This window comes from Arachis duranensis, chromosome 1 (genome assembly GCF_000817695.3).
Source record: "Arachis duranensis cultivar V14167 chromosome 1, aradu.V14167.gnm2.J7QH, whole genome shotgun sequence".
Classification (NCBI taxonomy): domain Eukaryota; kingdom Viridiplantae; phylum Streptophyta; class Magnoliopsida; order Fabales; family Fabaceae; genus Arachis; species Arachis duranensis.
Window position 1 is genome coordinate 58720801 of NC_029772.3, and position 27819 is coordinate 58748619.

At 38.6% G+C, this 27819-nt stretch overlaps 2 non-coding genes across 2 annotated transcripts; both read left to right on the top strand.

Annotated features, from left to right (window-relative positions):
• Positions 1-18131: 18131 nt before the first annotated feature.
• On the top strand, positions 18132-18240 carry LOC127743208 (small nucleolar RNA R71). The gene has a single exon (XR_008004576.1). It is a non-coding gene; the product is annotated as a small nucleolar RNA R71 (small nucleolar RNA).
• A 3705-nt stretch (positions 18241-21945) lies between these two features.
• On the top strand, positions 21946-22053 carry LOC127742714 (small nucleolar RNA R71). The gene has a single exon (XR_008004078.1). It is a non-coding gene; the product is annotated as a small nucleolar RNA R71 (small nucleolar RNA).
• The last annotated feature ends 5766 nt before the right edge of the window (positions 22054-27819 follow it).

Sequence of the window (27819 nt, forward strand, 5' to 3'; positions counted from 1 at the left end):
TAGATGACAACCTAGGTAGAGAAGTTTCCAATGGTCTTGATAGAGCATGTTCCACTCCCATCCATCCTCTTCTAGAGGCTTCCACTACTTGGCAAGGTTCTTCAAGCTCTACCTCTTGCCAAGCTTCCTCAAGTTCACATTCTTCTTCACTAATACCTTCAATCTCTTCCCCATCACTCAAATCATAGATAGAAGGTTTAGTGAAATCTACCTCATAATCAATTCCAAGTCTAATGGGAAAGGATTCTTCAAACTCAAAAGGATCATATGTTGATGCGAAATCATCATAAATAGGAGGGTCTATTACTTGGGACACCTCTTCCAATTCTTCAATCACATTGTGCCTTGAAGGTTGTGTACTCTCCTCCTTAACATCAACTTCAAACTCCATGGAAGAAGGCTCTTCAATTTGTGATTCCTCTATGTACTCAACATATCTTAAGGCTCCAACCACTACTTCCTTTGGTTCAACCATCTCTACCTTCTTCTCTTGTTGCACTTCTTGCTTTAACTCTTCTTCCCCACCTTGAAGCTCCAATTCCACTCCCTTACTAAGCTCTTTGGTTGCTTCTCCATATTCAACAATGGGAGTGCCTTCATCACGCAAGTTTAGGCAGGATGAGACTATGTTGCCAATGGATTCTACCATGATAGCCATCTTGGCTCTTAACTCCTCAAACTTCTTTTTATCCTCCTCGTGTTGCCTTAAGATACGAGATTCAAGATCTCTCAGTTCTAGCATAAGGGCTTCATCGGGAGGCGGTGGTGGAAGAGAGAATTCATTGTTTGAGGGAAGGGTATTGTAGTTGGAAGGTGGTTTATATTGGTGAAATTCTTGAAGTGGTGTGTGCGAACTTTGTGGTTCATGGGAGTATTGGTGTTGGAATGGTGGTGGCTTTAGATATGGTTCATATGGCGGTTGGTATGGTGGGTATGGGTTAGGGTCGTATGGAGGTGAATGGTGGTATGAGGCTTGTGAGTATGGCGGGGGGCTATATTGAGGAGGGGGTTCATATGCATATGATGATTGTAGTTGACAACCACAATGAGGGTCATCACATACATTACATTGGTATGCATCAAGATTTTAATTGTACCCACAAGAAGCCGGAGGATGTTGTTGCCAAGAAGGTTGTCCATAAGCTTGGGGCTCCTCCCACCTTTGATCTCCAAATCCTTGATGCACATTCCTATTGAAGCTTCCATTTTCTACAACATAATTGTAACCATGCTCATAGCTAAAAAGATGAGAATTCATAGTGACGAGAGAAAATAAAAACAAAAGCTAAAAAGAAACAAAGAGAACAAAAATCCTACAACTAGCAAAAACTAACAAACAAACCGAAAATCAAGCTATTCACAATATATACAACAGCCAATAATAAGCACCATTACAACTTCCCGGCAACGGTGCCATTAATTTGATAGCGAGAATTATTGTTGGTTAGGAATTTCTCTTATAGAAAGAAGAAGAACTTCGTTGTAAGCATAGCTCCAAACCAACAAACAACTCTCACATCAAATTAAACTTTGGTTTTGTCACGAGTACAAACCCAAAATGAAAATTAACCGAAGTATTTAGACTCCGGGTCGTCTCACAAGGAATTGCAATGAAGTGAATGATTATTGGCTATGAAGGAACAAAGGGGGTTTGATAAGGGGCAAGAAAGTAAAGGGGCAAGAATTTAAATGACAAGAAGAGTAAATCAAGCAAGTAATTAAAGAAAGCAATGAATAAAAAGAGACATTCATGGCAAGGTTTGAGAATATAGGCTTTCAATCCTAGTCAAACAATGATTAATTCATCTTATTTAGTTAACTCCAACAAATGGAAGAAGGTATCATGTTATCTTCACATAGGGAAAACGTCAAACAAGACTAGTCAATTATATCACAATAATAAACAAAAATTTATCTAATTACGTCATCCCCGACGATGGAGGAAGGTATCATGTCATCCTCATACTCGGAGAAAGTCTAATAAGACTAACTAATCTTAATCCAAAAGTCCTAATCACTTACTAATTGAATTAGCAAAAGATTAGCGTCAATGGAAACAATATTAGCTAACAACTCTAGATCACCAACATAGGTTGGGTTTTCATGACTCAAGATTGCCGAATTGCTCTTCCCAAGTCAAGAATGCTCAAGATCTACTCTAAAGCCCAACTAAGCATTTTGTCAAACACTTGGTGGGTATAAATGGAAAGCATGGTAAATGTGCAAGAATAATAAAATCTAACAACTACCAATTGAAATAAAAGTGAATCAACAACTCAAATCAACAATAAAAGAACATCAATCATCAAATTACATTAAAAGTAATCCAAATTTAACTAATGAGCACTCATGAACATAAAAAAGGCATAAAAGTAAAATTATCTATAGAACTAATGAGAATTAGAGTGTAGGAACAAGAATTGTAGAAAAAAACAAGATGAAATCAAGAAACTGAATCTAGATCTAAGAGAAATTAGACTAATCCTCACCTAATTCTAGAGAGAAGAGGGAGATTCTCTCTCTAGAAAACTAACTAAAGGCTTATGTTGACTAAGTGCTCCCCCTTTGCTCAAGCTTAAATTCTGCATGAAATAGCTTCAGGAATGGGTTGGAATTGGGCCTGGGAACTCAGAAATCACCCCAGCGTTTTGCCTTTAAGTGAGTCACATGCAAGCATCCACGCGTACGTGTCATGCACGCGTCCACGCTGTTTGGCAAATTTTCTATCCACGCGTACGCGCCATGTATGCGTACGCGTCGCCATGCGACGTCACTTCTGCGTGCGCGCACTTGATACGCATGCGCGTCTATTGATGCATTCCCAATCCTTGTTTTCTCATGCATTCTCCAGTTTACATGCTTTTCCCTTCACTTCTTCCATCCAACACTTGCCTTATGGATCTGAAATCACTAACAAACATGTCAAGGCATCAAATGGAATTAAGGTGAATTAAAATCACTAATTTAAGGGCCTAAAAAGCATGTTTTTTTACATTTAAGCACAAATTGAGCGAGAAATACAAAACCATGCTATTTCATTGAATAAATGTGGGAAAAGGTGATAAAATCCCCTAAAATAAGCACAAGATAAACCACGGAATTTGGGTTTATGAGGAGGGCACATTTTGACAAACTCTATTGCTTCCTTTTGCAAGGTCGGCCATTAAAAATCGGCTTGGAGTACCTTTTTGGAAAGAGCTCGCGTCCTGAGGTGGTTACCGCACATGCTATTATGGATTTCTTCTAAGACTTCCCTCGTAGCAGAGGTCAGGACGCATTTTAGGAGGGATGTAGAGATTCCTATCCTATATAGGACGTCGGCAATATGGTGTAGTATTGTGCTTTTCATACTAGCCTTTTTGCCTCCTTTCTATCTGTGGGGAGTATTTCAGACTTGAGGTAACTAATTATGGGAGTCATCCACCCTTGGTCCTGGTCTGATATGCTTAAGACCTTCTTTTCTTCCGAGGTTGATGGACTTTGTAGCATTCCTTGGATGAGACTTCTATTGTTGCCCCCTGGTTTGGTGCTGGCTAGTTTCGAAAGTGCATCAGCTCGGGTATTTTGTTCTTGAGGTATATATTGGATCTCATATCCCGTGAATTGTCCGAGCTATTCCCTAATCTTGTCTAGGTACTTTTTCATGATAGGATCCTTAGCCTGATAGGTCCCTTCTATTTGCGAGGTGACTACTTGTGAATCGCTGAATATGGTAAGCTTCTGAGCTCCTATCTCCCTAGCCAGCTTCAAACCAGCTAGCAGGGCTTCGTATTCAGCTTGGTTATTTGAGGCAGGGAACTCAAACTTTAATGAGAGTTCGATTTGGGTTTCGTGATCACTCTCTAGAATTACACCCGTGCCACTCCCGGCTTTGTTCAAGGAGCCATCCATATAAAGGTTCCACTCTATGGGGTGCCCGGGGTGTCAGTGTACTCTGCGATGAAATCGGCCAGATATTGTGACTTAATGGTTGTCCGAGCTTCGTATTTGAGGTAAAATTCGGATAACTCGACTGCCTACTGTAAGATTCTTTCTACTAGATCTGTCTTCTGTATGATACCCTTTATGGGATGGTTGGTCCATACTCTATTAGTGTGAGCTTGAAAATATGGGAGGAGTCATCGGGAAGTAAGTATAAGGGCATAGGCAAACTTTTCTATCTTTTGATAGTTTAGCTCATCCCCTTGTAGAGCTTTACTGATAAAGTAAATGGGTTGTTGCCCACTTTCGTCTTCTCTGACTAGTGCTGACGCTGTTGCCTGACCTCTTACGGCGAGATATAGTATTAGTTCTTCACCATCCCGTGGTCGGGTAAGTATTGGTGGTTGCCCAAAAAATTTCTTGAAATTCTGGAAAGCTTATTTGCATTCTGGGGTCCATTCAAACTTCTTTCCCTTCCTTAATATTGCATAGAAAGGAAGAGATCTCAGGGCTGATACAGCTAAGAATCTGGATAAGGCTGCCAGTCTTTTGTTGAATTGTTGTACCTCCTTGATGTAGGTCAGACTTTTCATATTGAGTATAGGCTGACATTTATTTGGGTTTGCCTTAATTCCTCTCTGGGTGAGCATGAAGCCCAATAATTTGCCAGCTTCTACCGCGAAGGTGCACTTTGCTAGGTTGAGTCGTATCCTGTGCTTTCTTATGGTATCGAACACTTTAGTGAGCTTGGATAACAGCGATTCCTCACTTTGTGTTTTTATTAGCATGTCATCTACATAAACCTCCATTAGCTTTTCGATGTGGTCGGTGAAGACTTTGTTCATCAATTTTTGGTATGTAGCCCCTGCATTTTTGAGTCTGAAAGGCATGACTGTATACTAGTAGTTTGCTCTTGGGGTTAGGACCGAGATCTTTTCTTTGTCATGCAGATACATTGGGATTTGGTTGTATCCAGAATAGGCATCCATGAGAAAATGGTACTTATATCCGGAAGAGGCATCCACTATGGTGTCTATATTTGGGAGTGGGTAGGGGTCTTTTGGGCAGGCTTTGTTGAGGTCGGTGTAGTCAGTACACATTCGCCACTTTCCATTTGACTTTTTTACCAGGACGACGTGGCTAGCCACAATGGGTACTTAACCTCCCTTATAAACCTCGCTTCAAGTAGGGCTTTTACCTGCTCTTCTACGGCCTGGGACCTTTGGTGCACGAAATTGCAATCACACTTTTGCAACTCCGCACAACTAACCAACAAGTGCATTGGGTCGTCCAAGTAATAAAACCTTACGTGAGTAAGGGTCAATCGCACAGAGATTGTCGGCTTGAAGCAAGCTATGGTCATCTTGTAAATCTCAATCAGGCGGATTCAAATGGTTATGAGGTATTGATAATTAAAAGATAAATAAAACGGAAAATAACATAGAGATACTTATGTAATTCATTGGTGGGAATTTCAGATAAGCGTTTAGAAATGCTTTGATGCTCCTGAACCTCTGCTTTCCTATTGTCTTCATCCAATCATGCGTGCTCCCTTCCATGGCAAGCTGTATGATCCTCTCAGTGAAAATGGTCCTCTAGGGTTTCTGTACGGCTAATCAACTGTCAGATTTCTCATCTTGGATGAAAAACACCAGGTACAGCTACCGCATGGCTAATCATCTGTCGATTCTCACTTGTGTCGGAATAGGATCCCTTGATCCTTTTGCACACTGTCACTACGCCCAACAGTCATGAGTCTGAAGCTCGTCACAGTCATCCCTTTCCAGATCCTACTCAGAATACCACAGACAAGGTTTAGACTTTTTGGATCTCGGGAATGTTGTCTATTGGTTCTAGCCTATACCACGAAGGTTCTAATCACGAATTTGGATGCTCTGTTGTCAAGAGAGGCGATGCGAATCCGTGGGTCAGAGACCCAAGAGAATATACTCCGGCTATCGTCCAATGACTACATTGAACATCATGTAGACCGCTTTGTGGTTGTCAGGCACGCGGATCTTGGTTAAGCGAGTAACGAAGATAGTGGGTGATTGTCATGGGCCACCCCCTTTATTCTGACTTAACCGAACTAAGTGCAAGAGTTTATCTTGGAGAAGAAGTAGGCGTGAATTGAAAGAGAAACAACAGTACTTGCATTAATTTATGAAGAACAACAGAGCTCCTCACCTTAATCTATGAGGTGTAGAAACTCTACCGTAGAAAATACATAAGAGAAGAAGGTCTAGGCCTGGCGGAATGGCCAGCCTCCCTAAAATGTGATCAAAAGATCAAAAGATGATCCAAAGATGTTCCAAAAGAAAAAAGACTTCTCATACAATAGTAGAAAGTGCTATTTATACTAAACTAGTAAACTAGGTTTACAGAAAATCAGTAACTAACTGCAGATAGTACAGAAATCCACTTCCGGGGCCCACTTGGTGTGTGCTTGGGCTGTGCTTTGAAAATTTCACGTGCATAGGCCATCCTTGGAGTTAAACGCCAGCTTGGATGCCAGTTTGGGTGTTTAACTCCAGTTCTGGTGCTAGTTCTAGCATTTTACGCCAGAAATGGGTCTCTGGTGGGTGTTTAGACGCCAGTTTAGGCCATCAAATCTCGAGCAAAGTATGAACTATTAACATTTCTGGAAATCCCAAGATGTCTATTTTCCAACGCAATTCTGAGCGCGCCAATTGGGCTTCTGTAGCTCCGGAAAATCTACTTCGAGTGCAGGAGGGTCAGAATCCAACAGCATCTGCAGTCCTTTCTCAGCCTCTGAATTAGATTTTTGCTCAGGTCCCTCAATTTCAGCCAGAAAATACCTGAAATCACAGAAAAAACACACAAACTCATAATAAACTCTAGAAATGTGATTTTTGCATAAAAACTAATAAAAATATAGTAAAAAGTAACTAAAACATACTAAAAACTACCTAAAAACAACGCCAAAAGTGTATAAATTATCCGCTCATCATAACACCAAACTTAAATTGTTGCTTGTCCCCAAGCAACTAAAAATAAATTAGGATAAAAAGAAGAGAATATACAATAAATTCCAAAACATCAATAAAGCTTAGTTTCAATTAGATGAGCGGGACTAATAGCTTTTTGTTTCTGAACAGTTTTGGCATCTCACTTTATCCTTTGAAATTTAGAATGATTGATATCCATAGGAACTCAGAATTTAGATAGTGTTATTGATTCTCCTAGTTCATTATGTTGATTCTTGAACACAGCTACTTATGAGTCTTGGGCCGTGACCCTAAGCATCTTGTTTTCCAGTATTACCACCGGATACATAAATGCCACAGACACATAACTGGGTGAACCTTTTCAGATTGTGACTGAGCTTTGCTAGAGTCCCCAGTTAGAGGTGTCCAGAGTTCTTAAGCACACTCTTTTTGCTTTGGATCATGACTTTAACCACTCAGTCTCAAGCTTTTCACTTGGACCTTCATGACACAAGCACATGGTTAGGGACAGCTTGATTTAGCCGTTTAGGCTAGGATTTTATTCCTTTGGGCCCTCCTATTCATTAATGCTCAAAGCCTTGGATCCTTTTTACCCTTGCCTTTTAGTTTAAAGGGTTACTGGCTTTTTGCTCTTGCCTTTTGGTTTAAAGAGCTATTGACTTTTTCTGCTTGCTTTTTCTCTTTTTTTTGCCATTTTTTCGCAAGCTTTGTGTTTTTCACTGCTTTTTCTTGCTTCAAGAATCAATTTTATGATTTTTCAGATTATCAATAACATTTCTCTTTTTTCATTATTCTTTCAAAATCCAACAAATTTAACATTCATAAACTTCACTATAAAAAATATGCACAGTTCAAGCATTCATTCAGAAAACAAAAAGTATTGCCACCACATCAAAATAATTAAACTAATTTCAAGATAGAATTCGAAATTCATATACTTCTTGTTCTTTTGCAAATAGAAACATTTTTCATTTAAGAAAGGTGAAGGATTCATGGAACACTTATAGCTTTAAGACATAGACACTAGACACTAATGATCATGTAATAAAGACACAAACATAGACAAAACATAAAGCATAAAAAAATGAAAAACAGAAAAACAAATAACAAGAAAATTAAAGAACGGGTCCACCTTAGTGATGGCGGCTAGTTCTTCCTCTTGAAGATCCTATGGAGTGCTTGAGCTCCTCAATATCTCTTCCTTGCCTTTGTTGCTCCTCCCTCATGGCTCTTTGGTCCTTTCTAATTTCATGGAGGATAATGGAGTGCTCTTGGTGCTCCATCCTTAGTTTCTCCATGTTGGAACTCAAATCTCCTAAAGAGGTCTTGAGTTGCTCCCAATAGTTGTGTAGAGGAAAATGCATCCCTTGAGGCATCTCAGGAATTTTTTTATGAGGGACTTCCTCATGCTTTTGTTGAGGTCCATGAGTGGACTCTCTTGTTTGCTCCATCCTCTTTTTAGTGATGGGCTTGTCCTCTTCAATGAGGATGTCTTCCTCTATGACAATTCTGGCTGAATTGCATAGGTGACAGATGAGATGAGGAAAGGCTAACCTTGCCAAAGTGGAAGGCTTGTCAGCCACCTTGTATAGTTCTAGAGGTATGATCTCATGAACTTCCACTTCCTCTCCAATAATGATACTATGGATCATGATAGCCTGATCCACAGTTACTTTGGACCGGTTGCTAGTGGGAATGATAGATCGTTGGATGAACTCTAACCATCCTCTAACCATGGGTTTGAGGTCAAGCCTTCTTAGTTGAACCGGCTTGCCTTTGTAGTCTCTCTTCTATTGGGCTCCTTTCACACAGATATCCATGAGTACTTGGTCTAAATTTTGATCAAAGTTGACCCTTCTTGTGAAAAGATGAAGATCTCCTTGCATCATTAGCAAGTTTAATGCCAACCTCACGGTTTTCAGACTAAAATCCAAGTATTTCCCCCGAACCACTGTGAGCCAATTCTTTGGGTTTGGGTTCACACTTTGATCATGGTTTTTAGTGATCCATGCATTAGCATAGAACTTTTGAACCATTAAGATTCTGACTTGTTGGATGGGGTTGGTGAGAACTACCCAACCTCTTCTTCGAATCTCTTGTCAGATCTCCGGATATTTGCTCTTTTTGAGCTTGAAAAGGACCTCAAAAATCACCTTTTTCTTGGCCACAACTTCATAGAAGTGGTCTTGATGGACCTTTGAGATGAATCTCTCCATCTTCCATGACTCGAAGGTGGAAGCAATTGCCTTCCCTTTCCTCTTTCTAGAGGTTTCTCCGGTCTTAGGTGCTATTAATGGTTATGGAAAAACAAAAAGCAACACTTTTTCCCACACCAAACTTAAAAGGTTTGCTCGTCCTCGAGTAAAAGAAGAAAGAAAGGAGGAGAAGAAGAAGAAATGGAGGAGATGAAGGTGTAGGAATGGTTCGAAAAAAGGGGGTTGGGAGTGTTTGTGATGTGTGAAAATGAAGGAGTAAGAAGGGGTATTTATAGGGTAAGGGGTAGAGGGAATCTGTGTAATAGGGGTTGGGTTTGGGAGGGAAATGGTTTGAATTTGAGTGGGTGGGGGTAGGTGAGTTGTCTGATGGGAAATAGTGGATGGATGTGAATGGTGAAGAGATTATGGGGAAGAGGGTAGGATTTGATAGGTGAATGGTGTTTGGGGAAGAGTGTTATAAAAAGGTATGAAGTGGAATGAGAGTGAGTTGGGGTAGGTAGGGATCCTGTGGGGCCCACAGATCCTGAGGTGTCAAGGACTTTTCATCCTTGTACCTTTTTGGCGTTTAAACGCCCTCTCTACACCATTTCTGGCATTAAACGCCAGGCTGATGCCTCTTTCTGGTGTTAAATGGCCAGTCTGGCTGCCAATTCTGGCGTTTAATGCCCAGAATGCTGCCATACTGGGTGTTAAACGCCCATTTTGCTACTCTTACTGGCGTTTAACGCCAGCCAGACACCAGACACCCATTTCTGGCGTTAAACGCCAGTCTGGCTGCCAATTCTGGCGTTTAATGTCCAGAATACTGCCAGACTGGGCGTAAATACATATTTTGCTATCATTACTGGTGTTTAAATGCCAGTAAGTTCGTCTTCCAGGGAGTGCTATTTTTGATGTTGTTTTTGATTCTGCTTTAATTCTGTAGCTATTTTTGTGACTCCACATGATCATCAATATAAAGAAGACATAGATTAACACTAGAAAATAAAAATGAGAAAGGTAATTAATATAGATAAATAAAATTGGGTTGCCTCCCAATAAGCACTTCTTTAATGTCAATAGCTTGACAGGAAGCTCTTACAGAGCTTTACAGATGCTCAGAGCATGGTTGTGGCCTCCCAACACCAAACTTAGAAGTTGAGTGTAGGGGCTCTATCTGACTCTGTATTGACAGATGCTTTTCATGCTTCTTCTCCATGTTTACAGAAGAAGATCCTTGAGTCTTAAACACAAGGTAGTCCTCATTCAATTAAAGGACTAACTCTCCTCTGTCCACATCAATCACAGCCCTTGCTGTGGCTAGGAAGGGTCTTCCAAGGATGATGGATTCATCCTCATCCTTTCCAGTGTTTAGGATTATGAAGTCAGCAGGGACGTAAAGGCCTTCAATCTTCACTAAGACATCCTCTACAAGTCCATAAGTCTATTTCATTGATTTGTCTGCCATCTCTAGTGAGATTCTTGCAGCTTATACCTCAAAGATCCCTACTTTCTCCATTACAGAGAGTGGCATGAGGTTGATACCTGACCCGAGGTCACACAGAGCCTTTTCAAAGGTCATGGTGCCTATGGTGCAAGGTATTAAGAACTTTCCGGGATCTAGTTTCTTTTGAGGCAATGTCTGTTGAATCCATGTATGCAGTTCATTGATGAGCAATGGAGGTTCATCCTCCCAAGTCTCATTACCAAATAACTTAGCATTCAGCTTCATGATTGCTCCTAGATACTGAGCAACTTGCTCTTCAACAGTGTCTTCATCCTCTTCAAATGAAGAATACTCGTCAGAGCTCATGAATGGCAACAGTAAGTTTAATAGAATCTTTATGGTCTCTGTGAGCCTCAGATTCATTTGGTTCCTCAATAGAGAACTCCTTATTGGTCAGTAGATGTCCCTTGAGGTCTTCCTCACTGAGAATCACTACCTTTTTACTCTTTCTATGTTCGGCCATTTTGGTTATAGTTATGGCCTTGCACTCTCTTTTGGAAATTTTTTCTGTATTGCTCGGGAGAGTACTAGGAGGAGTTTCAATAACTCTTTCACTTAGTTGACCCACTTGTGCCTCTAAATTTCTGATGGAGGACCTTGTTTCATTCATGAAACTGACAGTGGTCTTAGATAGATCAGAGACTATGTTTGCTAAGCCAGAGATGCTCTGCTCAGAATTCTCTGTCTGTTGCTGAGAAGATGATGGAAAGGTTTGCTATTGCCAAACTTATTTCTCCCACCATTATTGTTGTTCAAGCCTTGTTGAGGCTTTTGTTGATCCTTCCATGAGAAATTTGGTTGATTCCTCCATTAAGGATTATAGGTGTTTCCATAGGATTCTCCCATATAATTCACCTATTCCATTGTAGGATTCTCAATGTCATAAGCTTCTTTTTCAAAGGAGGCTTCTTTAGCACTACCGGATGCAGCTTGCAATCCAGTCAGATTCTGAGAAATTATATTGACTTGCTCAGTCAATATTTTGTTCTGAGCTAATATGGCAATCAAAGTATCAATCTCAAAAACTCCTTTCTTCTGAGTCATCCCATTATTCATAGGATTTCTTTCAGAAGCGTACATGAACTGGTTATTTGCAACCATCTCAATGAGTTCCTGGGCTTTGGTGCACGAAATTGTGATCATCAACAATGGCGCCAATAAACTAGGAGCTCTCAAACGTGAATCACACTTTGTCATAACTTCGCACAACTAACCAGCAAGTGCACTAGGTCGTCCAAGTAATACCTTACGTGAGTAAGGGTCGATCCCACGGAGATTGATGGTATGAAGCAAGCTATGGTCATCTTGTAAATCTCAGTTAGGCAGATTCAAATGGTTATAATGGTTTTCAAATATAAAGATCAATAAAGCATAAAATAGAGATAGAGATACTTATATAAATCATTAGTGAGAATTTCAGATAAGTGTATGGAGATGCTTTGTTCCTTATGAATCTCTGCTTTCCTACTGCTTTCATCCAATCATTCTTACTCCTTTCTATGGCAAGCTGTATGTAGGGCATCACCGTTGTCAATGGCTACTTCCCATCCTCTCAATAAAAATGGTCCAAATGCTCTGTCACAGCATGGCTAATCATCTGTCGGTTCTCGATCATGTTGGAGTAGAATCCAGTGATTCTTTTGCGTCTGTCAATATGCCCAACACTCGCGAGTTTGAAGCTCGTCACAGTCATCCCTTCCCAGATCCTACTCGGAATACCACAGACAAGGTTTAGACTTTTCGGATCTTAGGAATGGCTGCCAATAATTATAGCTTATACCACGAAGTTTCTAATTAAGGAATCCAAGAGATATTCGCTCGATCTTAAGGTAGAACGAGAGTGGTTGTCAGGCAGGCGTTCATAGGTGAGAATGATGATGAGTGTCACGGATCATCACATTCATCATGTTGAAGTGCACCGAATATCTTAGAATAAGAATAAGCCGAATTGAATAGAAGAATAATAGTAATTGCATTAACACTCGAGGAACAGCAAAGCTCCACACCTTAATCTATGGTGTGTAGAAACTCCACTGTTGAAAATACATAAGTGATGGTCCAGGCATTGCCGAATGGCTAGCCTCCACAAAGGACAAGATGTGGTCAAAAAGGAGACTAAAACACAATAGTAAAAAGTTCTATTTATACTAAACTAGTTACTAGGGTTTACAAAAATAAGTTTAAGTGCAGAAATCCACTTCCGAGGCCCACTCTGGTGTGTGCTTGGGCTGAGCTTAAGCTTTACATGTGCAGAGGATTCTCTTGGAGTTAAACTCCAAGTTGTAACGTGTTTTTGGTGTTTAACTCTGGTTTGTCACGTGTTTCTGGCGTTTTACTCCAGAATGCAGCATGGAACTAGCGTTGAACGCCAGTTTGCGTCATCTAAGCTCAAACAAAGTTTAGACTATTATATATTGCTGGAAAGCCCTGGATGTCTAATTTCCAACGCAGTTGAGAGCGCGCCATTTGGAGTTTCGTAGTTCCAGAAAATCCATTTCGAGTGCAGGGAGGTCAGAATCCAACAGAATCAGCAGTCCTTTGTCAACCTCCTATCAGATTTTTGCTCAGGTCCCTAAATTTCAGCTAGAAAATACCTAAAATCCCAAAAAAATACACAAACATATAGTAAAGTCCAGAAATGTGAATTTTTCATAAAAACTAATAAAAACATCCCTAAAATTAGCTAGATCCTATTAGAAACTACCTAAAAATAATGCCAAAAAGCGTATAAATTATCTGCTCATCACAACACCAAACTTAAATTATTTCTTGTCCCCAAGCAACTGAAAATCAAATAGTGATAAAAAGAAGAGAATATACTCTAAATCTCAAAGTATCAATGAATATTAGTTCTAATTAGATGAGCGGGACTTGTAGCTTTTTGCTTCTGAACAGTTTTGGCATCTAACTTTATCCTTTGAAGTTTAGAATGATTGGCATCCATATAAACTCAGAGTTCAGATAGTATTATTAATTCTCCTAGTTAAGTATGTTGATTCTTGAACACAGCTACTTTTATGAGTCTTGGCCGTGGCCCTAAGCACTTTGTTTTCCAGTATTACCACCGGATATATAAATGCCATAGACACATGACTGGGTGAACCTTTTCAGATTGTGACTCAGCTTTGCTAAAGTCCTCAGTTAGAGGTGTCCAGAGCTCTTAAGCACACTCTTTTTACTTTAGATCACGACTTTAACCACTAAGTCTCAAGCTTTTCACTTGGACCTTCATGCCACAAGCACATGGTTAGGGACAGCTTGATTTAGCTGCTTAGGCCTGGATTTTATTTCCTTGGGCCCTTCTATCTATTGATGCTCAAAGCCTTGGATCCTTTTTACCCTTGCCTTTTGGTTTTAAGGGCTATTGGCTTTTTCTGTTTGTTTTTTCTTTTTCTTTTTCGCCATTTTTTTCGCAAGATTTTGTTATTCACTGCTTTTTCTTGCTTGAAGAATCAATTTTATGATTTTTCAGATTATCAATAACATTTCTCTTGTTAATCATTCTTTCAAGAGCCAACAATTTTAACATTCATAAACAACAAGATAAAAAATATGCATTGTTTAAGCATTCATTCAGAGAACAAAAAGTATTGTCACCACATTAATATAATTAAACTAATTTCAAGGATGAATTCGAAACTCATGTACTTCTTGTTCTTTTGTTTTAAAAACATTTTTCATTTAAGAAAGGTGAAGGATTCATGGAATTATTCATAGCCTTAAGACATAGACACTAGACACTAATGATCATGTAATAAAGACACAAACATAGCCAAACATGAAGCTCAAAAACCAAAAAATAGAGAGATAAGAACAAGGAAGTTAAGGAATGAGTCCACCTTAGTCATGGTGGAGCCTTCTTCTTGAAGGACCAATGGTGTTCTTGAGCTCCTCTATGTCTCTTCCTTGCCTTTATTGCTCCTCCCTCATAGCTCTTTGATCTTCTCTAATCTCATTGAGAATGATGGAGTGTTCTTGGTGTTCCACCCTTAATTGGTTCATCTCATGACTCAATCCTTCTAGAGAAGTGTTGAGTTGTTCCCAATAGTTGTTTGGAGAAAAATGCATCCCTTGAGGCATCTCAGGGATTTCTTGATGATGAGCTTCTTCATGCATCTCTTGAGATCCATGAATGGGCTCTCTTGTTTGCTCCATCCTCTTCTTAATGATGGGCTTGTCCTCTTCAAAGAGGATGTCTGCTTCTATGACAACTCTAGCTAGGTAGCATAGATGGCAAATGAGATGAGGAAAAGCTAGCCTTGCCAAGGTGGAGGGCTTTTCGGCTACTTTGTAGAGTTCTAAAGAGATGACTTCATGAACTTCTACTTCCTCTCCAATCATGATGCTATGGATCATGATGGCCCGATCCACAGTTACTTCGGATCGATTGCTAGTGGGGATGATGGAGCGTTGGATGAACTCCAACCATCCTCTAGCTACAGGCTTAAGGTCCAGTCTTCTCAATTGAACCGGCTTGCCTTTTGAGTCTCTTTTCCATTGAGCTCCTTCCACACATATGTCCATGAGAACTTGGTCCAACCTTTGATCAAAGCTGACCCTTCTAGTGTAGGGGCGTGCATCTTCTTGCATCATAGGCAAGTTGAACGCCAACCTTACGTTCTTCGGACTGAAATCTAAGCTTTTCCCCCGAACCATTGTAAGATAGTTCTTTGGATTCGGGTTCATACTTTGATAATGTTTCCTAGTGATCCATGCATTGGCATAGAACTCTTGAACCATTAAGATTCTGACTTGTTGAATGGGGTTGGTAAGAACTTTCTAACCTCTTCTTTGGATCTCATGTCGGATCTCCAGATACTCATTTTCTTGAGCATGAAAGGGACCTCAGGGATCACCTTCTTCTTGACCACAACTTCATAGAAGTGGTCTTGATGGGCCTTTGAGATGAATCTCTCCATCTCCCATGACTCAGAGGTGGAAGCAATTGCCTTCCCTTTCCTCTTTCTTGAGGTTTCTCTGGCCTTAGGTGCCATCAATGGTTATGAAAAACAAAAAAAAGCTATGCTTTTACCATACCAAACTTAGAATGTTGCTCGTCCTCGAGTAAAAGAAGAAATAATAGATGAAGAAGAAAAAGATATGGAGGAGAGGGAGAGATATGTATTCGGCCAAGGGAGAGAAGAGAGGGTAGTAATGTGTGAAAATGAAGAAGGATGGAGGGGTTTATATAGTAGAGGGAGAGGGGTTAGGGTTCGGTCATTTAGGGTGGGTTTGGGTGGGAAAGAGATTTTGAATTTGAAGGTAGGTGGGGTTTATGGGGAAGAGTGGATGGATGTGAGTGGTGAAGAGGTGATGGGGAAGAGTGATTGAGGTGATTGGTGAATAATGTTTGGAGAAGAGTGTTGTGAAAAGGTGTGAGAGAGAGGGAGAAGGTAGGTGGAGATCTTGTGGGGTCCACATATCCTGAGGTGATCCTGTAGGGTCCATAGATCCTGAGGTGTCAAGGATTTCTCATCCCTGCACCCTTTAGGCATGTAAAATGCCCTTTGTATGCAATCCTGGCATTTAACACCAGACTGCAGCATGTTTTTGGCATTAAACGCCACTTTCATGCTTATTTTGGGCATTTCAACGCCAATCTGCAGCATGTTTCTGGCGTTGAACGCCACTTTCATGCTTGTTTCTGGCGTTCAATGCCAGCTTCATGCTCTGTTCTGGCGTTAAACGCCAGCCAAATGCTCCTTACTGGTGTCTAAACGCCAGTAAGCTCTTCCTCTAGGGTGTGCTGTTTCTTCTGCTGTTTTTAATTCTGTTTTTAATTTTTGCAATTGTTTTGTGACTCCACATGATCATAAACATAATAAAACATAAAAAATATAAATAATTAAAAATTGAGTTGCCTCCCAATAAGTGCTTCTTTAATGTCAATAGCTTTACAGTGAGCTCTCATGGAGCTTCACAGATGTTCAGAGCATTGTTGGGACCTCCCAACACTAAACTTAGAGTTTGAATGTAGGGGTTAAACACCAAACCTAGAGTTTGGTTGTGGCCTCCCAACACCAAACTTAGAGTTTGATTATGGGGGATTTGTTTTACTCTGTATTGAGAGAAGCTTATCATGCCTCTTTTCCATGGTTGCAGAGGAAGATCCTTGAGCTTTAAACACAAGGTAGTTCCCATTCAATTGAAAGACTAGCTCTCCTCTGTCAACATCAATTACAGCTCCTGCTGTGGCTAGGAAAGGTCTTCCAAGGATGATGCATTCATCCTCATCCTTCCCAATGTCTAAGATTATGAAATCAGCAGGGATGTAAAGGCCTTTAACATTTACCAACACGTCCTCTACCAATCCATAAGCTTGTTCTATTGACTTGTCTGCCATCGCTAATGAGATTTTTGCAGCTTGTACCTCAAAGATCCCTAGTTTCTCCATTACAGAGAGTGGTATAAGATTTATACATAACCCCAGGTCACACAGAGCCTTCTCAAAGGTCATGGTGCCTATGGTACAGGGTATTAGAAATTTACCAGGATCTTGTTTCTTTTGAGGTAGAGTTTGCTGAACCCATGTATCTAGTTCACTAATGAGCAAGAGAGGTTCACCTTTTCAAATCTCATTACCAAACAACTTGGCATTCAGCTTCATGATGGCTCCTAGATATTGAGCAACTTGTTCTTCAGTTATATCTTCATCCTCTTCATAGGAAGAATAGTTCTCAGAGCTCATGAATGGCAGAAGGAAGTTTAATGGAATCTCTATGGTCTCTATATGAGCCTCAGATTCCTTTAGGTCCTCAATAGGGAACTCCTTTCTGTCTGGGGGACGTCCCATGAGGTCTTCCTCATTGGGATTCACGTCCCCCCTTCCTCTTTGGATTCTCTTCTGTATTTCTTGGGAGAGTACTAGGAGGAGTTTCAGTGATTTTCTTACTCAGCTGACCCACTTGTGCCTCCAAGTTCCTAATAGAGGACCTTGTTTCATTCATGAAACTTAAAGTGGCCTTAGATAGATCAGAGACTATGTTTGCTAAGCTAAAGGGGCTCTACTTTTTCATTCATGGAAAAGTTTTGCTATTGCTAAGCCTGTTTCTTCCATCATTATTAAAGCCTTGTTGAGGCTTTTGTTGATCCTTCCATGAGAAATTTGGATGATTTCTCCATGAGGAATTATAGGTGTTTCCATAGGGTTCACCCATGTAATTCACCTCTGCCATTGCAGGGTTCTCAGGATCAAAAGCTTCTTCTTCAGAAGATGCCTCTTTAGTACTGTTGGATGCATTTTGCCATCCATTCAGACTCTGAGAAATCATGTTGACTTGCTGAGTCAACATTTTGTTCTGAGCCATTATGGCATTCAGAATATCAATTTCAAGAACTTCCCTCTTCTGAGGCGTCCCATTACTCACAGGATTCCTCTCAGTGGTGTACATGAATTGGTTATTTGTAACCATGTCAATGAGTTCTTGAGCTTCTGCAGGCATTTTCTTTAAGTTAATGGATCCACCTACAGAATGGTCTAGTGAATCTTAGAGAACTCAGATAGACCATCATAGAATATATCCAAAATGGTCCACTCTGAAACCATGTCAGAATGACACTTTTTGGTCAACTGCTTGTATCTTTCCCAAGCTTCATAGAGGGATTCATCATCTTTTTGCTTGAAGGTCTGAACATCCACTCTAAGCTTGCTCAGCTTTTGAGGAGGAAAGAACTTGGCCAAGAAGGCCGTGATCAGCTTATCCCAAGAGTCCAGGCTATCTTTAGGTTGTGAGTCCAACCATGTTCTAGCTCTATCTCTTACAGCAAAAGGGAAAAGCATGAGCCTGTAGACTTCAGGATCTACTCCATTAGTCTTAACAGTATCACAGATCTGCAAGAATTCAGTTAAAAACTGATAGGAATCTTCTGATGGAAGTCTATGAAACTTGCAGTTCTGTTGCATTAGAGCAACTAGTTGAGGCTTCAGCTCAAAATTGTTTGCTCCAATGGCAGGGATTGAGATGCTTTTTCCATAAAAATTGCAAGTAGTTGTAGTATAATCTCCAAGCATCCTCCTTGCGCCTCCACTATTGTTATTGGGTTCAGCCATGTCTCTTTCTTTTTTGAGATTCTCTGTAAGGTTTTCTCTGAATTATTGTGCTTTAGCTTCTCTTAGCTTCTTCTTCAGGGTCCTTTCAGGTTCAGGATCTGCTTCAACAAGAATGTCCTTGTCCTTGCTCCTGCTCATATGAAAAAGAAGAGAATAGAAAAGAAGAGGAATCCTCTATGTCATAGTATAGAGATTCCTTTATGTGAGTAGAAAAAGAAAAGAATAGAAGAAGAAGGAGAAAAATTCGAACATAAAGGAGAAGAAAGGGTTTGAATTTTTAGATGAAGAGAAGTGTTAGTAAATAAATAAAATAAATAGAAAGAGATGAGAGTGAGAGAATTTCGAAAATTCTTTTTGAAAAAAAGGTTAGTGATTTTCGAAAATTAGAAAAGGAAAAGTAGTTAGGTGGTTTTGAAAAGGATAAGAAATAGTAAAACAAACAAAAAGTCAATTAGTTAGTTTAAAAAGATTTGAAAATCAATTTTGAAAAGATAAGAAGTTAGAAAAGATTTTGAAATTGATTTTGAAAAAGATATGATTTGAAAAAGATATGATTAAAAAGATATGATTGAAAAGATATTTTGAAAAGGATTTGATTTTTAAAATTAAAATTGATTACTTGACTAACAAGAAACTAAAAGATATGATTCTAGAATTCAAATATTGAACCTTTTTTAACAAGAAAGTAACAAACTTCAAATTTTTGAATCAATCACATTAATTGTTAGTAAATTTTTCAAAAATTATGAAATAAAATTAAGAAAAAGATTTTGAAAATCAATTTTAAAAATTTTTGAAAATAATGAAAAAATGAAAAAGATTTGATTTTTGAAAAAGATTTTGAAAAGATAAGATTTTTAAAATTGAAATCTTGACTTGACTAACAAGAAACAACTAATTTTAAAATTTTTTGACTAAGTCAACCCAAAGATTTCAATTTTTTGAGTAAAATAAAGAAAAGATATTTTTTTGATTTTTTTGATTTTTTAATGAGAGAGAAAAACACAAATATGATCCAAAACATGAAAATTTTGGATCAAAACCAATGATGCATGCAAGAACACTATAAATGTCAAGATGAACACCAAGAACGCTTTGAAGATCATGATGAACATCAAAATTTATTTTTGAAAATTTTCAAGAAAAGAAAAACATGCAAGACACCAAACTTAGAAATTTTCAATGCTTAGACACTATGAATGCAAGAATGCATATGAAAAACAACAAAAAACACAAAACAAGAAAATTTAAAGATCAAACAAGACTTGTCAAGAACAACTTGAAGATCATCAAGAACACCATGCATGAATTTTTCGAAAAAATGCATAAATTTTAAAAACATGCAATTGACACCAAACTTAAAAATTGACACTAGACACAAACAAGAAACAAAATATTTTTGGTTTTTATGATTTTATAATTTTTTTGTATTTTTTTCGAAAATAAATTTTGGAAAAACGTAAACAAAGAAAAATTTTGAAAGATTTTTGAAAACTTTTTGAAAAGAAAATTACCTAATCTGAGCAACAAGATGAACCGTCAGTTGTCCAAACTCGAACAATCCCTGGCAACGACACCAAAAACTTGGTGCACGAAATTGTGATCATCAACAATGGCGCCAATACACTTGGAGCTCTCAAACGTAAATCACACTTTGTCACAACTTCGCACAACTAACAAGCAAGTGCACTGGGTCGTCCAAGTAATACCTTACGTGAGTAAGGGTCGATCCCACGGAGATTGTTGGTATGAAGCAAGCTATGGTCATCTTGTAAATCTCAGTTAGGCGGATTCAAATGGTTAAAATGGTTTTCGAATATAAAGATAAATAAATCATAAAATAGAGATAGAGATACTTATGTAAATCATTAGTGGGAATTTCAGATAAGTGTATAGAGATGCTTTGTTCCTTATGAATCTCTGCTTTCCTACTGCTTTCATCCAATCATTCTTACTCCTTTCTATGGCAAGCTGTATGTAGGGCGTCATCGTTGTCAATGGCTACTTCCCATCCTCTCAGTAAAAATTGTCGAAATGCTCTGTCACAGCACGGCTAATCATCTGTCGGTTCTCGATCATGTTGGAATAGAATACAGTGATTCTTTTGCGTCTGTCACTACGCCCAACACTCACGAGTTTGAAGCTCATCACAGTTATCCCTTCCCAGATCCTACTCGGAATACCACAGACAAGGTTTAGACTTTCCGGATCTAAAGAATGGCCGCCAATAATTCTAGCTTATACCACGAAGATTCTGATTAAGGAATCCAAGAGATATGCGCTCGATCTTTAGGTAGAATGGGAGTGGTTGTCAGGCACGCGTTCAAGGTGAGAATGATGATGAGTGTCACGGATCATCACATTCATCATGTTGAAGTGCAGCGAATATCTTAGAATAAGAATAAACCGAATTGAATAGAAGAATAATAGTAATTACATTAACACTCGAGGAACAGCAGAGCTCCACACCTTAATCTATGGTGTGTAGAAACTCCACCGTTGAAAATACATAAGTGATGGTCCAGGCATGGCCGAATGGCCAGCCTCCACAAAGTACAAGATGTGGTCAAAAAAGAGACTAAAACACAATAGTAAAAAGTTCTATTTATACTAAACTAGTTACTAGGGTTTACAAAAATAAGTTTAAGTGCAGAAATCCACTTCTAGGGCCCACTTTGGTGTGTGCTTGGGCTGAGCTTGAGCTTTACACTTGCAGAGGCTTCTCTTGGAGTTAAACACCAAGTTGTAACGTGTTTTTGGCGTTTAACTCTGGTTTGTGATGTGTTTCTGGCGTTTTACTCCAGAATGCAGCATGGATCTGGCGTTGTCATCTAAGCTCGAACAAAGTATGAACCATTATATATTGCTGGAAAGCCCTGGATGTCTACATTTCAACGCAGTTAAGAGCGTACCATTTGGAGTTCTGTAGCTCCAGAAAGTCCAATTCGAGTGCAAGGAGGTCAGAATCCAACAGCATCAACAGTCCTTTGTCAACCTCCTATCAGATTTTTGCTTAGGTCCCTCAATGTTAGCCAGAAAATACCTGAAATCATAGAAAAACACACAAACTCATAAAGTCCAGAAATGTGAATCTTTCATAAAAACTAATAAAAACATCCCTAAAAGTAGCTAGATCCTACTAGAAACTACCTAAAAACAATGCCAAAAAGCGTATAAATTATCCGCTCATCAGGCTTCTGCAGGGGTTTTCAATTGAAGAGATCCACAAGCAGAATGGTCCAATGACATCTTGGACAATTCAAATAGACCATCATAGAATATGCATATGATGCTCCATTCTGGAAGCATGTCAGAAGGACACCTTTTGGTTAATTGCTTGTATCTTTCCCAAGCTTCATAGAGGGATTCACCTTCCTTCTGTTTGAAGGTTTTGACGTCCACTCTAAGCTTGCTCATCTTTTGAGGTGGAAAGAATTTGGTCAAGAAAGCATTGACCAACTTGTCCCAAGAGTTCAGGCTTTCTCTAGGTTGTGAGTCCAACCATATCCTAGCTCTGTCTCTTACAGCAAAGGGGAAAAGCATAAGTCTGTTGACCTCAGGATCAACCCTATTGGTCTTGACAGTATCACAGATCTGTAAGAATTCAGCTAAGAACTGATGAGGATCTTCCAATGGAAGTCCATGAAACTTGCAATTCTACTGCATTAGAGAAACTAATTGAGGCTTAAGCTCAAAGTTGTTTGCTCCAATGGCAGAAATTGAGATGCTTCTTCCATAGAAGTTGGAAGTTGGTGCAGTATAGTCACCAAGCATCTTCCTTGCATCTTCCTTGGCAGATCCTTTACACTGTAATATAAACATGAAGTTTGAAAATTGCTATGGTTTGAAAGGACCAAGCTTGATTAAAAATATTTTCCTTACCATAATTACTTTGCTCTGATTTGTTGATTGGAAAATGTTTTTAAAAGATATTGAACAGCAATTTATTTTTCAAAAATATTTTGGTTGATTGTTTTTGTGTGATTGAGCAGAAAATCAAATTATTGATAACAAATGAGTTTTGTTTATCATCCAACTCTGCTCATAAATCAAGCATTCAACATTTCAAAATTAATATGTTGAATAACATTTTTACTTCAAGCTTGATTTCAAAATTGTTATAGGTTAGTGCTTCCCCTGGTAAAAACAGCATATATTAAGGGGGAGCTATGTGACAATTAGAAAGGGGGAGAAATTCAAGTATTCAAAGGGAGTATTCTTTACTCAAAATATTAAATTTCTTTCCATTTCAATTTTAATAATATTTGTCATCAAGGGGGAGATTGAAGAGTTTGGAAAACTCTAAACTAATTTGATGATGATCAAACATTATTAAAATAATTAATTACAAAATTATCAATTTAATCTTCAAAGCTATATTTGCTGATTAATAATTTTGTTATTTTGCAGGATATGTATATTGGGCTAAAAGAAAAATTTATAAGCCCAATGTGAAGTTAAAATTCAGCTTTGGTAAAAAAATAGTTTAATATATGTAGCTGAATTTATGATGTGTTAATTGGGCCAAAATTATGTTAAACAAGCCCAAAATAATTGCTGCACCAAGTCCATTAAGGCTTGGATGAAAAGAGAAAGCAAATCTGCATGCTTTGTTCCGTTACCTCTCTTTCTCTTTAGTTGGAATTCAAATTTTTATGAAATATCCTTAATTGCCTTGGTAATATGAGAGAGACAATGCAAATGTGATTTGATGGCCATTAAATGTGAGCTACACGTTACAAGGCAGAAAAGAAAAGGAAGTGGATTTTTAATTGAACATAATTGATTTTAATTCCTTTCTTTTTTCATTTGGAAGCCTTTTCTTTCTTCTCTCTCATCTCTCTTTCTCACCTTCGGTCATATCAACATAGAGAAAGCATGGAGGTTATGGCTACATACCGAAGAAAAAGAGAAGAAGAAACACGCCTAAAGACCATCACAATGATGGCAAGAAAACATAACAAAATAAAAGTATGATGTGGCTGAGATTTTAACCAAAAGTGGTAAGATTTGGTGAGGTAATCTTGAGCTCTTCATACCCAAAAAGAAAGAAGAAGATTCGGCCAGCAAGTAAGAGATCTTTGGAGGCATGGCTTGTCTCTGATTCTGCTCAACCACCACAGGAAGTAGCTAGAGTGGCGAGGTGATGGAAGAGGCAGAGATTGGAGCAGATGACGCCATCATCATCATGAAGCATCAAGGGCCAGAAATCCATCTTGGAGAGCAAGCCAAGGATGGAGCGCTTGGATTGATGAAGTCTGATGACCAAGGAAGAACTAGAAGTATTTGCATGTTGGGTTTTGCATGGGTTACCTCTTCTCTATCTCTTTGGCCGAACCGGTTATGTGTGAAGGAAAAGAAGTTAAGCTTGGGTTTTGGTTTAAACTGTGGAGGCTTCCCTCTTCTATAAAAAGGGTGAACAACCACCGTTTAATTCAAGGAGTTAGAAGTAAGCAGTGAGAGTGCAAGGCACAGGATTCTCAGAGCTACCTAAGCTTACAAATTTTCTTCTCCTTCAATGTATTCTGTTTTATATTTTTCTGTTTAATTTTGTCATGTCATGAGTCTCATGGAAAAAGGCAAACAGTGATGTTTGTATGAAAAAGCCATAGAGCGAAAAAAGGCAGAGATTGCAAAATTAAAAGAAAAATCCATAGATGTCTTAGATTTCCTTTGTTCATCTATGTTGTGTTTCATGATTCTGTGGGAATCCCCTTGTAAGTTGGGTTAGCACTTTACAATTTGTAATCTGGATGATTATAGTAAAATTCCATCATTGTTGTGATGGAGACTGGATGTAGGCTGCATTGCACTTAGCAGTTGAACCAGGATATATCTGGGTGTAATCTTCTTTCTCTACTACTCCATTTCTGTTTCTGCTGTACAGGAGCTAAAATCAAAAATATCTCGTGCCAAGTGACGAGACAAAAACAAAAAGTCTCGTGGCTAGGGACGAGACAAAAACAGAAACTTCTCCTCAAAGACCAAAAAGTGTACTCAAGAAAAAGGGGGCTAAGATTCAACCCCCCTTCTCTTAGCCACTGAAACCATCAATTGGTATCAGAGCTTGGTCTCAAAGAGATCAAGCTTTGCAGCTTGGAGAAAAGATCCTCATGGCAGAAAACAGTGGCTCAAATCTGGTGTCCTACAATCTCACAAAGGGACAGTCAAGCAACAGACCTCTTCTTTTCAATGGGAAAAACTATACCTATTGGAAGGAGAGAATAAAGATCTTTGTGCAAACAGTAGACTACAGGCTTTGGAAGATCATCCTAGAAGGACCACAGTTTCCTACTAACACTAGTGCTGAAGGAGTAGTCACTCTTAAACCAGAAGCAAGCTGGACAGAGGAAGATAGGAAGAAAGTGGAGCTAAATGCCAAGGCCATAAATCTACTCAACTGTGCTATCAACTTCGAGGAGTACCGATGGGTATCACGATGCACAATAGCAAAGGAAATCTGGGATAAATTACAAATCACTCATGAAGGAACCACCATTGTAAAGAAGACTCGGATAGACATGTTAAATAGGGAATATGAAATGTTTACAATGAAGGAAGGAGAATCCATTGATGAACTGTTCGAACGGTTCAACACTATCACTGTTGAGAGTCAAAAAAGAAAGGAATTGCTTTTTCTTTTGTAACTAACCCCCTGGATAATGAATCCAGTAATAACTCCTCTGAAAATGAATTTGTGTTGTTTGCCAAAAAATTCAGGAAAATGATGAAGTTCAAAGGCAAAGGCAGCAGCTCAAGGAAAATGAAGAAAGACCTTAGCAAAGTAACTTGTTACAACTGTAAGGAAATGGGACACTTCAAATCTGATTGTCCCAAGTTAAGGAAAAAGGAGAAGCAAAAAGGGGGAAGAAGAAGAAGGGTCTGATGGCATCATGGGAATACTTGGAAAATGACTCAAAAAGTCATGAAGAATCTGAGACCAAGTCACAGCCTTGTCTCATGGAAAATCATGTAGATCAGGTATTTTTTCAAAACCCTGACACTAAAGACCTTCATCTTATGATAGATCACCTTTCTGAAAAAATAAGATGTTTTCTGACTGATAATCAAGATCTTGAACAACAAATTTTCATTCTCAATGCTGAAAATAATTTTCTCAAAGAAAAGCCAAGGGAGGGCGAAACTGCTTGTGATCTTGTGGAAGAAAATAAGCAGTTGAAAGCTCAACTTAGAAGCTGTGAAAGTGATCACTCGATAGTTGCATATGTAAACTGTTTTAAGGAAAATGAAGAGTTGCTGAAAAAGGTTAAAAATCTTGAAAATGACTTAGCCAAATTTACTCAAAGTTCTAAAAATCTAAATCAAATTTTGGCTAGTCAAAAACCACTCTTTGATAAAGCTGGTTTGGGGTTTTATAAATCTGATAAGAAACCTTCTTTTAAAGATAAAGCTTCTTCATCCAATGACACAAGGTTTCAAGATCCCACCTGCTTTAACAAAACAACAACTCCAAGGTTTTGTAGGTTATGCAACCGAAGCGGTCATTTTCCTGTTCAGTGTTTCTTTGGTGAAAGAATGATTGGTGATAAAGTATACAAAGTTGTTTTTGATTACAATGATTTGGGACATAGGAGATGGTTTAACGTGAAAGGATCCAAGAAAATTTGGATACCTAAGGTCACTTGAGCTTATTTTGTAGGTGTGCCTAGCATCCAAGAGGAAGGAAAATATGTGGTACATGGACAGCAGATGCTCTAGGCATATGACCGGAAAGACAACCTTCTTCATAAAGCTTGATGAATATGATGAAGGTCTTGTCACTTTCGGAGATGATGGAAAAGGAAAGATAGTGGCCATTGGAAAAGTTGGTAAAAGCTTTTCATCTTGTATAAATGATGTTCTTCTTGTAAATGGTTTGAAACATAATTTACTTAGTGTAAGTCAATTGTGTGATTTAGGTTTTGAAGTAATTTTTAGAAAATTTATGTGCTTGGTTGTTTGTGAAAAAACTGGGGATATTCTTTTTGAAGCTAAAAGATGCAACAATGTGTATGGATTAACTCTTGAGGACTTAAAAGAACAAAATGTAACATGTTTTACATCTCTTGAATCTAAAAAATGGCTATGGCATAGAAAGTTGGGTCATGCTAGCATGTACCAAATTTCTAAGCTAGTGAAGAAAAATCTGGTTAGAGGAATTCCTAAAATCAAATTTGATAAGAATCTAACTTGTGATGCTTGTCAATTAGGCAAACAAGTTAAATCTTCTTTTAAACCAAAAGATGGAATTTCAACCAAAAGGCCATTAGAGATGTTACACATTGATCTTTTTGGTCCAACAAGAACACAAAGTTTAGGAGGTAAACACTATGGTTTGGTAGTGGTAGATGATTACTCTAGATTTGGTTGGGTACTTTTTCTTGCTCATAAAAATGATGCTTTCCATGCTTTCTTAACCCTTTGCAAGAAAATTCAAAATGAAAAAGATTTAAAAGTAGCTCATTTGAAAAGTGATCACGGAAAAGAACTTGAAAACCAAGACTTTAAAAAATTCTGTGATGACTTTGGAATTTCTCATAATTTTTCATGCCCTAGAATAATTAGAAAAGGGTTGAAAAGAACTCCTTATGAGCTATGGAAAGGAACCCCTCCAAATCTTAAGTACTTTCATATTTTTGGATGCAAATGTTTTGTGCTTAACAACAAAGAAAATCTTGGTAAGTTTGATCCAAAATCTTATGAAGGAATGTTTGTTGGATACTCCACCACTAGCAAGGCCTATAGGATTTACCTTAAAGAACATAGAACCATATAGGAATCCATACATGTTACTTTTTGTGATTCTAACTTAATTTCCAGTACTATGATAGATAGTGATTCAGATTGTGAAGGAGCTGGAACAAGCAAAGAAAATCCCAAGCTGTCCAAATTGAAGAATCTGCCAGCCCCGAATTGTCTCGTCAGATTGGAGGAGACATTTCCATTTTGTCTCCTGAGCTAGCACGAGAAACTGAAACAGTGAGACCAACAGAAACTCATCAAAGCTCAACACCACAAAGGAAGCCTAGAGAATGGAAGTCTATGAGGGGTTATCCTTATGACTTCATCATTGGTGATCCCTCCCAAGGAGTGACAACAAGATCCTCAACCAAAAGACAATCTGAACCAAGCAAATTTGCACTTTTGTCACAAATGGAGCCCAATAATGTGAAAGAA